The sequence below is a fragment of the Biomphalaria glabrata genome, chromosome 10 (assembly GCF_947242115.1).
Source record: "Biomphalaria glabrata chromosome 10, xgBioGlab47.1, whole genome shotgun sequence".
In the NCBI taxonomy this organism is placed as follows: domain Eukaryota; kingdom Metazoa; phylum Mollusca; class Gastropoda; family Planorbidae; genus Biomphalaria; species Biomphalaria glabrata.
The window spans coordinates 28,347,722-28,365,743 of NC_074720.1; the positions used below are offsets into that span (position 1 = coordinate 28,347,722).

The following is an 18,022-nucleotide window of genomic DNA, read 5'->3' on the forward strand; positions in this document are numbered from 1 at the left end:
AAACAATTACAGACTTTATTTACACATTCAATACATTTTTTCTTACCACCCTTTTATACGCTTTTGTCCATTTTTCTTTTATACTCACCCTTTTCCATAGAACTAACTTTCGTCAATGATATATGAAATGATTCACACAAAAAAAATATCCATACTTACTTTTAAATGCTTAACATCAACTTTACTTATCTCCCTTTTCATAACATATAAATGGTGTCAATATATTAATATATATTACATAATCAATATAATCATAGTTTATTTACAAAACTGTTTCACTTCAATGTCATTCTAGACAATAAATCAGCTACAATATTCACAGCTCCACTAATAGCTTTCACTTCAAATTTATACTCCTGTAGTGCTAAGAACCATCTATAAACACGACTGTTTTTCATGCTCTTTTGCTGTATATACTGAATAGGTTTATGATCAGTTAATAATATGAATTTCCTTCCTATTAAATAGCTCTCTAGCTTAGTAATTACCCATATTACAGCTAAGGCTTCTCTTTCAATGACACTATATTTTTTTTCTGCCTCTGACAATTTTCTACTTACATATAATATAGGATGTAAGTTATCATAGTTCTGCATTAAACAACCACCAATAGCATTACCAGATGCATCAGTTGTGACATAAAATATTTTGTCTTTATCAGGTAGTCTTAATATTAGTTCATGACTAAAAACATCTTTAATTCTGTCAATAGCTTTCACACATTCCTCATTACAAACTACTTTTTGAGGTTTTCCTTTTTTAAGTAAGTCATTTAGTGGATTCACTATTTCTGCTAAGTTTTTTATAAACTTTCTGTAATAATTTACTATTCCCAATATACTTTTAATTTGTCTTTTTGTTGTAGGTATTTCAATATTAAGTACTTTCTTTATGTTATCTTCAATAGGGCTAATCATGTTGTTATTTATTTTATGTCCTAAGAAAATTATTTCCTCCAATCCTATTTCTACTTTTTCTGCTTGAATTGTAAGTCCACTTTCTTTTATTATTTTGAACACTTCTTTTACATCTACCAAATGTTCCTCCCAACTATTATTAAAAATACATATGTCATCTAAATAGCAAATAACATTTTCTTTGTTTCCAATTATCATGTTCATCATTCTATTAAATGTGGCAGGTGCATTTACTAATCCAAAACTCATATAATTCCATTGAAAAATACCATATGGTGTTACAAATGCTGTGTAAGGTTTAGCATTTTCTGTTAAAGGTATTTGCCAATAACCTTTAGTTAAATCTAATTTAGTAAAAAATTTTACTCCATTTAATTTATGTAAAATATCCTCTATATTTGGCATTGGATATGGGTCAAATTCTGTGATGTTGTTAAGTTTCCTATAATCAATACATAACCTTATATCTCCATTCTTCTTTTTGGCTATCACAATTGGTGAAGCATAAGGAGATGTTGATGGTTCAATTATACCTGATTCTAGTAAATTGTCTATTTCTTTCTTTACTTTGTCTTGTAAATGTAGCGGTATTCTATATGGCTTAAGCTTGATAGGTTTTGTGTCTGTTACTTTAATGTCATGTTTAATAATATTAGTTTTTCCTGGTATGCTGGAAAAAATTTCTTTGTATTCCTGTATTATTTTAGTTATATCTTTTGACTTTTCCTTAGTTAAATTATTAAGATTAATCTTTTGCCAAGTTTGATTCTCTTTTGTTTCTATTACAGGTATTTCCTTAATATCATTTTCATTATGATTTTCATTTGTTATTATCATCAAGCATTCTTCTCTTTCTGAAAATTTATTTTCTATTTCCTCCTGAATGTTTTGTATTAACTCATCTTCTCTATCATGATACAGTTTCAAATTATTTATGTGGTATGTTTTAATTTTCCCATTTATTTCAATTTGATAATTCACATCATTAATTTGTTTTATCACCTTAAATGGACCTTTCCATTGTTTACCAATTTTATTTTTCAGGTCATTTATTAATATTAATACGTTGTTTCCTACTTCTAGTGTTTTCAATTGTCTTTTCTTATTTAGATTCTCATGAGCACTTTGTTTATATTTCTTATTGTTGTTATATGCTTGAGTCCATATTTCTTTCAATTCTGTTGTGATTGTTGTTTCACTGTCATTATTTAATTTATTCTCATTGTCTATTAGATTTTCTTTAAAAACATCTAATTCATCTCTGGGTTTTCTTCCATGTATTATTTCATATGGTGAAAATTGTGTTGCTTCATGGATGTTGTTTCTATGAGCAAATAGTACATAGTTAATGTAATGATCCCACTTGTTCTGATTATTCTGAATTATCTTTGTTAGTGATCTTTTTAATGATCCACCATATCGTTCACATAAACCGTTACTCTCCGGGTGGTAAACCGAAGAGTATATGTGCTGTATATTGTATTGTTTAGTCCATTTCTTAAATTGTTCTGACTTAAACTGAGATCCCTGATCACTCAATATAATTTTAGGTATACCATGTCTTGTAATTACTTTTTGAGTTATGGCATTAATGATATTTTCTGCACTTGTATTTGATAATGGGATTGCCTCTGGATATCTACTAAACATGTCTATTACTGTTAGAATGTATTTGTTATTATTTTCAGTTTGAATTAAAGGACCTATTAAATCAATAGATACTTTCTGAAATGGTGCTGTAGGTTCATCCATTTCTTGAATAGGTGCTTTATTCACTAGGCTTTTGTTAGATCTCTTTTGACATATGTCACATGAGTTTATGTATTTGTTGATTGTTGCTTTCATTTTGGGCCAAAATACTTGTTTTGACAAATTCCTATAACATTTCTTTACTCCCCTATGTGCTGCTAAATTATTATCATGTGTCATGATTAAAACATCTTTCCAATATTTCTGTGGTAAGACAAGTTGTTTTATTTTCTTATTATCATTACTTGTTTGTCTAAACAATATTTTATTCTCTATGCAAAATTTCTCCATTGGATTATTATTGTTTTTATCTGATATTCTCGAATAAATTTTCCCAATAATATTGTCATTCATTTGTTCTAATGCAAATGTGGGTGTTGTTTCTTTTTCACTTTGAAATATTTGTGTTTCAAGACTATTTTGTGTTTCATTTTCTATCTCTCTTTCCTTAACATCTGTATTTTCTATTTGTATTACATTACTGGTTTCTTTTTCTTCATCCTTACTTATTACATTTATTGTATTTTCCTGTTTCTCATCTTGTTTATCCATTGATCTTGTTATTACCATACTTGTTATATTTTGTGTTTCTATGTTTCCATGATTTTGTCTTATGTTTTTGTATTTGTTTTGCCAGTCTTCTAATTCTTTTCTTGAACATTCTTTAACTCCTTTTATGTTTCCTACTAACATATCATATCTCATTTCTGGTATTGCAATGCCATCACAATAGCCAGTGAAAAATGGAGTTTCAATGTATACCCTTATAGCTTTAAATTCCCTTACAGTGCCATCTGCTAATTCTACTTTCCTAGTAAACCCTTTATACCAATGAGGTTTGACAAATTTAGTTTTTACTGCCAAGGTGTTACAACCTGAATCCCTGATTAATTCCACCGGAATTCTATCTACAAACCCTGGGTACACTGCAAAATTGTTCCTATTTCCTTCCATGAAATATATCCTATCTGTACCTTTATTTTTGTATTCCCTACTGTAACTCCTATTTCTATAATTTCCCCTGTCATTCCTATCTCTACTCCTATATCTACTGTTATTTTGTTCATTGTATCTATTTCTACTTCCAGATCTACTATTCCCTCTTCTACAGTTAGCTGCTATATGACCTTTTCCTTGACATTTAAAACAGGTTATTTCACTATATTTTCTATTTCCACTATTTGATCTGTTTCTATTTCTACTTCTATCAACATTTTCTTTGGTGTATCCTATTAAATCTACTTTGCTCTTATCTCTATCAGAAAATGGTTTATTTGGATAGGCATTTTTGTATACTCTCATTATTTCTGTTATTTCATCTATAGTTTTTGGGTTTCTTTCTTTAATAAAAGATTGTAACTGAGGATCACATTTATTTACAAAGTTGTCCACTAAAATAAAATTTTTTTAATCCCTCATAAGAGTTATTCACTTTTTCTAATTTTACCCACTTATTGAAAAAATCCTTTTCCATATTAATGGTAGTTTGGGGTTCTATTCCTAATGATGGTATATTGTCAAAGTATTTCTTTCTAAAAGTTGTAGCATTATGACCATAGGCATTTAATAATTCTCTTTTTAAAACCTGATAGCTATCATCAATATGATGGTCATGATTTTGGCATATTGTTAGAGCTTGACCATGAACAAAGTCTATCAGTATTTCAGACCATTCTTCTTCAGGCATATTAAATGTAGACATTTTTGCCTCATATCTTTTCAGGAAATCACCAATGTCATCCTTCTGTTCATCAAAACTTTGTATTTTTCTCTTTAGCCATGTTTGTGAATTAGGGTTGTCTCTTTGAGTGGTATAATTATTTGAGTTATTTGTGTTATTTCCTTGTTCAGTTTGGGCTCTGGCTTGTGCTGCATCCAATCTCATCTTCTCCATTTTAGCTTCATGTTCTCGGTCCTCTTTTTGCTTCTCATATTCTTCCTTTCTGATCCTATCTTGTCTCTCTATCTCTTGTCTTTGACGTTCTTCTTGTCTTTCTATCTCTTGTCTTTGACGTTCCGTTTCTTCCTTCACAACTTGCTGTACATAAGCTGCTAAGTCCTTTCCTTTTAACTCCATGGCCTTTCCATCCTGCATAGCTGTTTCCTTAACCTCCTTAAGGTCCACATATGATGATGTAGCCATTGTGTTTTATATTTTATATATATTTTTACTTAGCCTATATTAGTTATGGCTATACTTTAAACTTATTTTATATTTAAGTTTTTCCACACTTTTATACAAATTTTTAAATGTTATGTCTCTATCTATAGATTTATTAAATGTATAAATCTAGTCTGAGTTATTATGGTTATATTCAAATCTGTATATTAGATCTAGTATTACACACAAATTTAAATCTAGTATATTATAGTATGTATAATAATACTATTTAGATCTATAGTTATCAAGAGCACTATGACTTTTAGATCTAGTATGAATAACTATGATCAATTTTAAAATCTGGTATGACTGAAGTCACAGTGAAGTGTTTAGAGTAAATTCAAAGACTGTCTAGAGTCTAGATCTAGAGTAGATTATGGTTCTATTTAACCATATAAAACAGATACGTTCATAAAATGTCAAATATATCTTCAACAAGATATATATATCTAGAATGTACTACCTTCATTCATCTTCAACTTAATAATATTTCAAAGTAGAGTCTAGATAATTAAATTGTACCAAAGAGATGTACAAAATTTGCAGATCTATATTTAGCCAGACGACAGTGTTTGACTACATAGCCAGTTTCGGCATTATTCTCATGGCAAAATCATAATTGATTTTAACCGCTCAAACTAAAATTATTTTAGTCTGATTCACAGTAAAAGAATCCTACCCGCACTTTCTATCATTAAGTGAAAAAAAAAAAAATACAGATCTAATTAAATTAATAAAAATAAATAATTTAAAATAATATACACAAATGAAATAATTAAATGAGACTATCACTATGGGTTGGGATGTGACAATATGGCACACAATGATAACGTCACGAAGTAACCAGGCAACAACGGATATGACGTTTACACAAACAAAACAAATTACAACCCTAAACGTATAATATAGCTTTTCATCTAAATTACGTCTTCTACCCCGACGGGTTTTAAGGCGCACCACCTGATTTTACTCAGGCTAACGTACCAAATTTAGACAAAATCTATTTCTAAGGGCAATCTAAACATATACTAATAAGAAAAATGGCACTTAGCTTTTGATAAGAAAGATCCCTTTGTTCGGACTCCCGAATATGCTAGATCACAACAAATTCCACTGCCTCTCTTCCAGTTCTGACTCTGTTCTCCGGTGCTACCAGTATCCCACGTAATGCCACAGATGTCCTGATATGCCACAGCAAAATGTTCCAGTTTCTTCGACGACTGTTGATGAGCGTATGTGTAGTTCCGACGACCTTGTGTACACAGTTACTGACGAATAGGTTAACGGTTCTTCTGGCGATGACTTGACTTGTGTAGACGACTACTGACAAATAACAGTCTCTTGACGGCAACTTGATCTGGACGACTGACGAATAACGAATTTCTTGACGATGACTTGATCTGGGCTGACGAATAACGACTTTCTTGACGATGACTTGATCTGGGCTGACGAATAACGACTTTCTTGACGATGACTTGATCTGGGCTGACGAATAACGGTTCTCTAAAATAGTTCACTGCCTCTGCTGCTACTCTGGTAGTACGACGAAGTTTGCTGTTGTACTCTGCTTCACTAGACCAACTGTCCAATGTAGACTAGGTGAAACCAAGGTCACCTCCGACGACGTTCCGTTAGACGATTAACGGTTTTCAACGAAATTAAGTGGATGTAGCTGTTTCCACAACTTCACTGCTAACAAGTCTAGATATGGTCTAGACCGACGAATACTAGATATATCAATGTTCAGTACTGATAAAGATTACTTCACTAACCTTCCAAAGGTTAAACACAGTGACCGTTATAAACGTGGCAAGCAACCGGTTCAATGAGCAAACTGCTCCACAAGAATCTCTCCAAGGGTAAGACGACAGAGCGATTTCGATTTAGTTAGCTACCAAACTTGTAGTACTCACAATACTTCTGACAGCGGGCAAACTGTCCTTCTCGAAACTGACGAGGTAAAACTTGATACTCAATGTGGCTCCTATGACGAAGAAAAAATATGTCCAACAGGTTCACTAACGATCTCTCACCCGTTATGAATGAACGGTTTCTCTGGTTGTAGGTCGGTTCAGCATATGAAGATCAGGCGTTGCGATGATTACGGTCCTGACGAAGGTCACCCTGAGTTAACGGCTCGTTGAACGTGCGATCAAACAGACGACGACTGTATGTAGATCTAGAACAAAGTCACCCTGCGATACTGCTGTGTTCAGCCGTACTCCGATGAAATCTTATATCTTCGAGTGCACGACCCTCACCTGAGTAAACGTTCTGCTTCGAGGTCCGGTACGATGTTCGGCTTCGAGGTTCGGCTTCGAGGTTCGGGGTCGCCACTGTGATGTTGCTAGTTCAGGCTGTCTTGAAGTCAACCAATTACTCTGCAATCGTTTGGGTGTAATTGTCCGGGTGTATTACGTGTAGTTGCACAACAATACAAACAAGAACTGGCACATCGATTTTAACTAGTGAAGAGATGTAGTCGACTCTGATGAACTATTCAACATGTATTTATTATGATAAAAGGGCCACAGTAGAAGTCTCTGTCACTAAACACGTCGTTACCCTGGAATGTTCTATCGCTAACTGATTTTCCGGTCTCTAACCCAACATATCCCAAACGTCACTAGTCCCGTTCAATATGCGTCTACTATGGTGCGTCGCTAAATAACTAAAATAACTAACCTATATAAATAAGGTGTCTAACAATATATGTTTAGAATATTTGTTTTAAAATAAGTTGTACAATTACGTAGTTTTTCTGTGATTAACTATTTACTTTATATCAATAACACTGGCAAGTAAAGCAATTTTTTTTTTAATTTATCAAATTCTATCTGCATAGTTTGAGAAAATACTAGTACCAGATGCGTCATCGTAGAGGATTAGATAAAGATTTCTATATTTCATTGCTTGAAATTCGCAAACTAACAAATTATTTCTCTTAAAAAAAAATAGAATTTTGAATCATAGTTAAGCTTTGCTTTTGAAACAGTTTCTTGTTGTCGAGGTCAATTGTTTTAATGTTGAATATAAAAGTGTACGTGTCCACTAGATGAAACGTGTTGATCCTAGTCTGTAATAACATTCAATATAAAATGGAACAAGTAAAATAGTTTTTTTTTTAATTTAAAAAAAGTCTTTATTGAGTGAAATTGTAACAATTGTTTTGAATTAATCATGTTATTAATTTGTTATATATCTAGATTTCTAGACTAACAGTCAAATATTTGTGCGATTGGAAATATGTTTATTAATTGCCAATTACTTTTGTTTAGCGCAACTTTCATACTTTTAGCATTCTCCGTGTGATATGGCCCAATCTCATTTGTGGAAGGTTTTCGTGCAGTCTTTTCAAAAACAATTAAAAAAAAACAAGTTGCTGGGTCTTAATTTGAACTCGAGGTCTCGAGTCTCCCTGACTGAAAGCCAACACGCTGGCCACTGATCTATACAAGTACTTATAAAAATAGAAGTCAATTTTTCTATTGATTAATGTCTTGTCGTAGACAATTGTGAAAAGTTTCAACTTGATTCGAGAATGGGAAGTGGGGGAAAAAAACGTGTACAAGATTTGTACCAGGCAGACAGACAGACAGACAGACAGAGTGACTTGATATAAGCTTTGCAATTAAAGGGGGCAGAATTGAGTATTTCGTTGGTTTCTCGCGACATTGTCTAAAAATGGCTGAAAGTGTCACGACATAATCTGGAAATGGCTGAAGGTGTCACGACATGGTCTGGAAATGGCTGAAGGTATCACGACGTGGTCTGGAAATGGCTGAAGGTGTCACGACGTGGTCTGGAAATGGCTGAAGGTGTCACGACGTGGTCTCGAAATGGCTGAAGGTGTCACGAGATGGTCTGGAAATGGCCGAAGGTGTTACGAACACTGACGTCTGCTTCGTTCAACCTGCCTTCCCTCACCCCCTCTGTCTACGAGTGTGACTCAAATCTAAAACGTGGGAAAAAAGTTTGTGTTCTTGTATACATTTATTTGATCACACATTCCCCACACTTTGTGTTCTTGTAGACATTTATTTGATCACACATTCCCCACACTTTGTGTTCTTGTAGACATTTATTTGATCACACATTCCCCACAGTTTGTGTTCTTGTATACATTTATTTGATCACACTTTCCCCACACTTTGTATTCTTGTATACATTTATTTGATCACACATTCCCCACAGTCACCCATTTCCCAACACACACTCTTTTACCCCAAACACTCATTCCCGACACACATTTCCATCGCACACGCACATTACACACCCCCACACAGTCATTTTACCCCACACTCATTCTACACACACACACTCATTTCTCCCCTCACACTCATTACGTCACCACACACACACACACTCATACCCCGCCGCTTTCTCCATACAACAAGTAAACTGAATTTCATTTTAAAATCACATACAACAGAATCTGTTGGAAACAACCTAGTACGTGACAAGACAAGAACTTGATATTAAAGTTGCAGATATTAGTACGTGACAAGACAAGAACTTGATATTAAAGTTGGAGATATTAGTACGTGACAAGACAAGAACTTGATATTAAAGTTGCAGATATTAGTACGTGACAAGACAAGAACTTGATATTAAAGTTGCAGATATTAGTACGTGACAAGACAAGAACTTGATATTAAAGTTGCAGATATTAGTACGTGACAAGACAAGAACTTGATATTAAAGTTGCAGATATTAGTACGTGACAAGACAAGAACTTGATATTAAAGTTGCAGATATTAGTACGTGACAAGACAAGAACTTGATATTAAAGTTGCAGATATTAGTACGTGACAAGACAAGAACTTGATATTAAAGTTGCAGATATTAGTACGTGACAAGACAAGAACTTAATATTAAAGTTGCAGATATTAGTACGTGACAAGACAAGAACTTGATATTAAAGTTGCAGATATTAGTACGTGACAAGACAAGAACTTGATATTAAAGTTGCAGATATTAGTACGTGACAAGACAAGAACTTGATATTAAAGTTGCAGATATTACTACGTGACAAGACAAGAACTTGATATTAAAGTTGCATATATTAGTACGTGACAAGACAAGAACTTGATATTAAAGTTGCAGATATTAGTACGTGACAAGACAAGAACTTGATATTAAAGTTGGAGATATTACTACGTGACAAGACAAGAACTTGATATTAAAGTTGGAGATATTAGTATGTGACAAGAAGACAAGAACTTGATATTAAAGTTGCAGATATTACTACGTGACAAGACAAGAACTTGATATTAAAGTTGCATATATTAGTACGTGACAAGACAAGAACTTGATATTAAAGTTGCAGATATTAGTACGTGACAAGACAAGAACTTGATATTAAAGTTGGAGATATTACTACGTGACAAGACAAGAACTTGATATTAAAGTTGGAGATATTAGTATGTGACAAGAAGACAAGAACTTGATATTAAAGTTGCAGATATTACTACGTGACAAGACAAGAACTTGATATTAAAGTTGCAGATATTAGTACGTGACAAGACAAGAACTTGATATTAAAGTTGGAGATATTAGTATGTGACAAGACAAGAACTTGATATTAAAGTTGCAGATATTAGTACGTGACAAGACAAGAACTTGATATTAAAGTTGGAGATATTAGTATGTGACAAGACAAGAACTTGATATTAAAGTTGGAGATATTAGTATGTGACAAGAAGACAAGAACTTGATATTAAAGTTGGAGATATTAGTATGTGACAAGAAGACAAGAACTTGATATTAAAGTTGCAGATATTAGTATGTGACAAGACAAGAACTTGATATTAAAGTTGGAGATATTAGTATGTGACAAGACAAGAACTTGATATTAAAGTTGGAGATATTAGTATGTGACAAGACAAGAACTTGATATTAAAGTTGGAGATATTAGTATGTGACAAGACAAGAACTTGATATTAAAGTTGGAGATATTAGTATGTGACAAGACAAGAACTTGATATTAAAGTTGGAGATATTAGTATGTGACAAGACAAGAACTTGATATTAAAGTTGGAGATATTAGTATGTGACAAGACAAGAACTTGATATTAAAGTTGGAGATATTAGTATGTGACAAGACAAGAACTTGATATTAAAGTTGGAGATATTAGTATGTGACAAGAAGACAAGAACTTGATATTAAAGTTGCAGATATTAGTATGTGACAAGACAAGAACTTGATATTAAAGTTGGAGATATTAGTATGTGACAAGACAAGAACTTGATATTAAAGTTGGAGATATTAGTATGTGACAAGACAAGAACTTGATATTAAAGTTGGAGATATTAGTATGTGACAAGACAAGAACTTGATATTAAAGTTGCAGATATTAGTATGTGACAAGACAAGAACTTGATATTAAAGTTGGAGATATTAGTATGTGACAAGACAAGAACTTGATATTAAAGTTGCAGATATTAGTATGTGACAAGACAAGAACTTGATATTAAAGTTGGAGATATTAGTATGTGACAAGACAAGAACTTGATATTAAAGTTGGAGATATTAGTATGTGACAAGACAAGAACTTGATATTAAAGTTGCAGATATTAGTATGACTTACAAAGTGCTAGATGTAATTAGTGATGAAGTAAAAAAAAATGTTTGTCCACAAACTCGCTACCAGACTAAAAAGAATATTTTTGTTTGAAACTGGCTAATTTGTAAATGAGTGAGTGTTGCTGTTTGTCCCCCCCCCCCTCTTTTTATTTTTGACCTAGTACCTTCTGAAACACGGTCGCTATTTAGCTGAAACAGAAAATAAAATCCTACACAAGGCTTCAACATGTTAGGTGTGTGGGTGGCAGGCGTGGTACGTTCTCTCTATATATTACTTCCTAATAGACTTCTGGTTGGTTCCTACAAGTTCGTTGCCTACAACGATATGTGTACGAAACAAAAAATTGATATACAGACACTCTCAAACTGTGGCTCAGTCAATGTATTTTTGAAGAAAACAAATGTATTTATATTGTAGTTTGAACAATAACATCCATACAGTTAACTGTTGCCAATGCGTAGCAGTAAATGTTCTCATCAAGTCTATTAGAGTATCGCTAGTTAACGATGTTTTACGTCAGAATGACAGCCTAATGCTTTCTCAATAGTGAGATTAGTTTGTGTTAAATCAGCAAAGCTGAGAAAATTTAATTATGTAGTGCTAAAAAGTACAAAAACATTCATCTGGATATACAATTCTCTTCGTGGCCCAGCCATGCGGGACACCACCATGAAAATGTCATGGAAAGATAACTCTTTTATTTCTGCAAGTCGGACTAGAGTTACCCCATGTAACTTTCGCGGTGATAGAGAGCGAGGCTCAGAAAAGAAAGGGGTGGGGGTCGTATGCTACGCCGCGGGTTATTATGTACACCGGAAATACCAGTACGATAGCTATGTTTAGTTTTGCCGCCGTATATAACAATCTCCAATACTTCCGTATTTTAGAAACCAGATATATTAACAGTCAATAGAAAAAAGAAAACTTTTTTTTTTAAACCAAAGCTTTTCTAAGGAAAATAAACGATAATTAATGCATTTTTGTTCTTAAAATTACAGGGTTTAGCTCACTATCTGTTATATAATTCAAACTTAATTAATTAGTACTAAAGGATTAAATAATTGGTTAATTTTTGGACTCATTAGTGTATTGTTATCGACATCGAATAATAATGCAAAATTTCAACTGGATTTGAGAATCGGAGACAAAACGTGTCAAAACGTAATAAGGGGACTAAATCCATAGTTATATCCACATCTCTCATTAAGTAGCATTTACCCCCCCCCCTCCCCCACTCTTATTAAAATAATTAATCACCAACAATTAAGCAACTAATTGTTTAATTTTTTAAATTGGTTCTAGTTCAATTTATAACTGTGCGAAGTTTTAGCTTGATCCGAAAATGGGGAATGGGAGAGAAAAAGCCTGTTCCAACTTTTGACCAGACAAAGTGAGTTGATATAAGCTTAGTAAGCAGCTTGCTAGGTAGGAATGTAACTCAAAGAAGGAAAAACTTCAACGGCTCTTAGTACGTTGCACTATCTCGTAGGGACCGCAATGTCTAACTGTAAGCCCCTTCCCCATTTCGATAGTGCTAGGGTTTTAAAGGCATAAATGAAGTGAATTGTTCTATGGAATAAAGAACATAAACAAGTCACAACAACATTGAATGACTAGCCAATAAATCTAGATCTAGTGTTTTCTTACCAGCTATCTCATCGAAAACGGAAGCGCCAGGATTCAACTTTTTAATTCCGTAAAATAGATTGCAGAATGTACACACTCATCGTCTGCAAGGGCCATTATTTACATACTGAAATGTTACAGAGCGGAGGTGGGCGCCTGGGTCGAGATGGCAAACAACAGCAGTTTAAACTCACAAATTAACAAGTTATCAATTTAACCCAACTGCCCCGCCGCCCAGCTTTCAGAGCAGGTGGTGTAATCAATAGGCAAAACTTGGCCAAGTTCGATTGGCCCGAGAGGAATTGAGGAGAGGAGGAACAAGAAATGATGGAGGGTAGTTTGTCTCCCCTAGCTTGAGTAATGGCTCAATAGTCTACCACAAATCATGGTATAATGATGTTGTCCCCCCCCCCTCCCAACCTCTTTGGGTCAGACTTGGTTTTTGATGATCAGTTGCACGATCAATAAATTGTTGTAACATATGCTTAGAACATTATCTCTCGATCTAGATAGTAAACAATGTTTGTTAAGAAGAGTAGATCTCTCTCTCACACACACTCTCTCTCTCTCTCTCTCTCTAAATCTTTATCTATCTATGTATTGTTATGACATGATTAGGAAGTAGTTAGGAATTAGTTATTTGTTTCGGGAATAGGGTAAAGTTTTAATTAGCGACAAGTGACGTGACAGATCTTTTAAAAAATAAGAACGCTCTAAACGACGCTAGAAGGAGGACGCTTATTGTAGAGTAGTAGACTTGAGTACGACATTATTGACATCGGACGATTCCCTTTTGAGTATTAAACATATTTGTAGAACAACATATCAGCGTCGACTACCTATTTGATTGTTTCGGCCTTTCGCCGGTGTTACTGAAGTGTTGAGTCCAGCGTTACCTACAGTCAGATCTACACTAGACAGATTGTCAAGAAGCAACACCGCGCGGAGGCTTTAACAACGTGGCGACCCCAGACTCGGAGCTCACTGGCATCAACATCCAGAAGGATAGAAGCCCTCTGTTAGGAGGAGGCAGAAGTTAACGTCATCGGCCTAGTCTGCAGCTAGACCCTGATCATACAGCCACGTCGGCGAAGGAAAGCCAGTGAGATCCTGGACTCGTAGACCTAGGAGGTAACGAAATATAGATCTAGATCTACATTTGTAGTTTGTAAACGCCCATACGTTGGGGCATCGTTGTTAAAGGTTAGAGAGGCGGAACGTGTAGAGAGGGAGAAAAAAGAAGAGGCGGAACGCATTGAGAGGAAGAAAAAGAAGAGGCGGACAGAAAAGTGAGAATTCAAGTAGAACAGATGAGGATAGAGGCTGGTGTAAGTGTGCCCACCGAAGGAAACAGCAACAATAGTGCCAACATAGAAAGCCATAGTAGCGCCGCATGGACGAAGAAGAAAATCCAACCTTTTGCGGAAGACAAGGACGACATCGGCGACTATCTGAAACGCTTTGAAATTAAACTTGCAAAGTTTAATGTCCAGGAGAAGGAGTGGTCCGAAATCTTGTTGGACTTCGTACATGGGAAAGCCCTCACGATTTGCCAAAACCATGACCACGCCATGCAAAACAGCTATCAGGTGCTAAAGAAGGAACTGCTAAACGCATACGGGCACAACGCGGCAACATTCCGAAGGAAATATTACGAAAACACTCCATCCAGCCAAGTTGATCCGCAGACAACCATCAACTCAGAGAAGGACTTCTTCACTAAATGGCGCGGATTCGAGAATGTAGAGAACACCTACGAGGGGTTGAGGAACTTTATCTTGATTGATAACTTTATCAATAAGTGCGACCCTCAGCTACAGTCCTTTGTAAAAGAAAGAAACCCTAAGGTAATTGAAGACTTGGTAGAAATTATTAGGATCTTTAAGAATGCTTACCCAAATAACCCACTTTCAGTTAGCGACCACAAAACAGTTATTGACCTGGTAAATTATGTAAAGAGAAATGATGGTAATGATAGGGGTTATGGTAGGAGAAATGATAGGTCCAGGGAACGTGGGAACAATGGTCGGAATAGTTATGAGGGCATAAAGGATAGATCCTGGGAAAATGAAAACAATGGCAGGGAAAGTTATGATAGGAGAATAGATAGACCTAAAGCGGATGATAGAAACTTTAGGGATGTTACATGTTTTAACTGTCAGGAAAAGGGACACATGGCATACCAATGTAAGAAACATAGAGGGAATGGAGCTGGCAATAGAAATGCACAGGGTAATAGTGGCACTAGTGATAGGAGAGGTAATCAAGGAAACCGTAGACAAGAGAGGGATAATCGGCCACCAGATAGGGTTAATTTTGTAAGGAGCATCCAAGACAGGGATCGTGATAGCGGACATAGTGAACCAGATGAAGAAATTAATTACGTTGATTGTGGGGAAGATAGATTTAAACTATATCCAGGCATGATAAATAATAAACAGGTAAATGTGATCCGGGACACAGCTAGCAGTACACTCGCAGTTCGAGGGGGATTAGTGAAACCTAAGGATTATTTAGGCTATACCAAATCAGTTAGGTTGGCAGACGGCGCAGTTAAGAGATTCGAAGCATGCAAAGTGTTCCTTCGATCTCCATTGTACACAGGGTATTGCGAAGGGGTAGCAATGCCGAAGCTATCCAGAGATGTTTTACTTGGAAATGTAACAGGTGTCAGAGCCGCTTCTGACAAGCAGGTTAGAAGTTGGAGAAGCAGGTATAACAACAAGAAGCGAAATAAACCTAGAAAGGACATAATTTGTTTTAACTGCCATAAACATGGGCACATCGCTGGAGACTGTTGGAGTAGGGCAGAACAGTCTAAACAGAAGATTGCAAGTTCGGATAGGAGGCGCAGGTCTGTATCCGACAGTGACGATAGAAGAGATGACTGGGGTAGCGGTAATCGCAAGTCATACCGAGGTAGAAGGCCACATGCGGGCTATAGTGGAGTAAGAAGAGATGTAAACTCCAGTTGGAGAGAACAAATGCATTGCTCGGGCAGATAGCGGATATGACATAACGCTATACGACCATAGTATGTATATAAATATGTAAATAGATGTTATTTTAATTATTTCATTCTTCATTGATTGACTTAACTAGTAGTCATAGCTAGAGGGGTATTAGGTTGTGTTAAGGTATTTGTGAATAGGATAGTTATGTTATAATATAAATGCTATTGCGTTATTATTAGATTAACTCATGTTGGTTATTGATTTCGGGTAGTATGTATGAATTGTATGTATGTTGGTATGAATAAAAAGGGCATTTATAAGGCGACGATGTAGTTACATCACGAAAAAGTAAGTTTTATAAGTTATTCTTTGTAGTTGATCATGATCATACATCAGTAAAGAGTTAGATCGTGTGGGGACAAGTAAGTGGAGAGAGGAAATAAAATACACTTGTAAATGCCCGAAAGAACGTTAGGTGTATAGTGGGAGAACGAATATTGATAGATGTCAATTTGTCATATTAGGTAAAGTGTCTGTCCTGACGTGTGAGGGAAAGCGGTGTAACCTCTGGAACGTGATGTGATGAAGTATAGATAGACACACCTATAGTGTCAGCGAAAACGAACTAAGTCTGCGGTCACCTATGGCACATCACAGTGGACAGTATCAGTTAGTGACACTTGAGGGAAATAGGTGTTCAGAGGAACTTGATTGTGGACACAGAAAGAGAAGTTGAAATCGCAATCAAGACTCAAGTTGTGTTGTCTTTTATGTTTCCCTACATTTTGGCCCTTGCACATTGTAAGACTAAGACAGTAGATTAAAAAATTGACAGGCAATTTTTTTTAGCGGGAGGGGGAGGAGTTGTTATGACATGATTAGGAAGTAGTTAGGAATTAGTTATTTGTTTCGGGAATAGGGTAAAGTTTTAATTAGCGACAAGTGACGTGACAGATCTTTTAAAAATAAGAACGCTCTAAACGACGCTAGAAGGAGGACGCTTATTGTAGAGTAGTAGACTTGAGTACGACATTATTGACATCGGACGATTCCCTTTTGAGTATTAAACATATTTGTAGAACAACATATCAGCGTCGACTACCTATTTGATTGTTTCGGCCTTTCGCCGGTGTTACTGAAGTGTTGAGTCCAGCGTTACCTACAGTCAGATCTACACTAGACAGATTGTCAAGAAGCAACACCGCGCGGAGGCTTTAACAGTATCTATCTATCTAAATAAATCTTTGTAGGAGTGCCGTGTAAAGAGATATTTATGGATGATATATAAAAAAAAATGAATGAAAATCAAGCCCATGAATGTCAGTATCTCCTGGAGTGTACGTCCACGGCACTACTTTGAACCCAACCTGGTACTAACTAGACATGAACGTGGGAGAAGGTGTAAGTGGAGTTGTTAGCTCATAGAGCAGTACATGAACGTGGGAGAAGGTGTAAGTGGAGTTGTTAGCTCATAGAGCGGTACATGAACGTGGGAGAAGGTGTAAGTGGAGTTGTTAGCTCATAGAGCAGTACATGAACAATTCATTGAAATATATTTGGCTAGACTAGAATTAGATTGAGACAAGTTGTATTTGATACGACTGACAAACTCACGTTGGAGGCCGCTCATATTTCTAGCTTTCTAGCTGGTTTTTTTTTACATGCTTTAGGATGTTCCTTCAAAGTTAAAGATAATTTACTTCCTAGTCCAAACCTCCCGCAGGACGACGGGGATGAGAACGGGCTGGGTTTGAACCCGGGACCATCGGTACGACAATCTAGGGAGCAAACCGCACGACCAGGCGGCCATCAATAGCTTAACAAACGTGCCTTGCAAACTGACAATGCCAGCTAGTTCACACGTGACAAAGTTATGTCTCGGGCTAATAGAAACAGCTATGCATTGTCAGAAACTCACAACCTCCTCCAAAAATACTCTTTATTTAAGCGCTCACTGATTCATTCTTTTGTGACTTGATCTTTCAAATCTATTTGTCTTGTTGTATAGCCTACAGATATAGTGTCTTA

The 18,022-nt window shown here is 35.4% G+C and overlaps 1 protein-coding gene across 7 annotated transcripts in view; it reads right to left on the minus strand.

Moving 5' to 3' along the window:
* LOC106052510 (glycoprotein 3-alpha-L-fucosyltransferase A-like) overlaps positions 1-18,022 on the minus strand; it is a 133,313-nt gene that overhangs the window by 83,900 nt on the left and 31,391 nt on the right. Inside the window, exon 1 of one of the 7 annotated variants that reach the window (XM_056044924.1) lies at positions 13,062-13,264. The exons of the other annotated variants lie outside the window; for them this stretch is intronic. The gene's annotated coding sequence lies outside the window, so the exon portion shown is untranslated. Of the gene's footprint in view, positions 1-13,061; positions 13,265-18,022 lie in introns of those variants that run through there. 7 annotated transcript variants of the gene reach the window in all.